This window comes from Colobus angolensis, unplaced genomic scaffold, assembly GCF_000951035.1.
Source record: "Colobus angolensis palliatus isolate OR3802 unplaced genomic scaffold, Cang.pa_1.0 Scaffold466, whole genome shotgun sequence".
Classification (NCBI taxonomy): domain Eukaryota; kingdom Metazoa; phylum Chordata; class Mammalia; order Primates; family Cercopithecidae; genus Colobus; species Colobus angolensis.
The window spans coordinates 78,155-78,815 of NW_012118110.1; positions in this window are offsets into that span (position 1 = coordinate 78,155).

Below are 661 nucleotides of genomic sequence, written 5' to 3' on the forward strand. Positions count from 1 at the left end.
AATAAACAAATAAATAAGCCATATGTACTCATAGCTAGTTCCACATATACTTGGTGACTAGTTCCCAGGCATCTTGCATAGTTTATGGGTAGCAAGCTCAAATGCCTGGTGACACCAGGCAGATCAAGTGAAACTGTGTCTCTGTCAGGGCAAGAGGAAAGGAAAGGGGAACATACACCTGCCCGAGAGCCACTGAATCCACTTTTCTAGAAATACCCTAACTAGACAAACCAAACTCTTTGGTCTTGCATAGCCAGTTGACAATTCCTGGCTGAGACTGATGACATGTCTCTGGTTTGGGGGAGTTCACATCTACTATACGGAGAGGATTTGCAGATCTTTCCAATTTTAAATTTCGACACAAAGATCTAGACTTTCACCTTCCAAACTCATTTCTAGATTAGGACTCTCAGTAACACAGACAACTGAGGGGTGGGCATGGGGGAGTCAGTTCCTCTGAGGAAGCCAGACTTGAATGCTCCTTTTACTGTTCCCCTCCCCAAGCTGTGGGACCAAGAATGGGAACGAGTTCCACGGATTAGAAATAAGATGATGTAGGCCAGGTGCTATGACTCATGCCTGTAATCCCAGCACTTTGGGAGGCCGAGGCGGGTGGATCACCTGAGGTCAGGAGTTCAAGACCAGCCTGAGCAACAAGGTG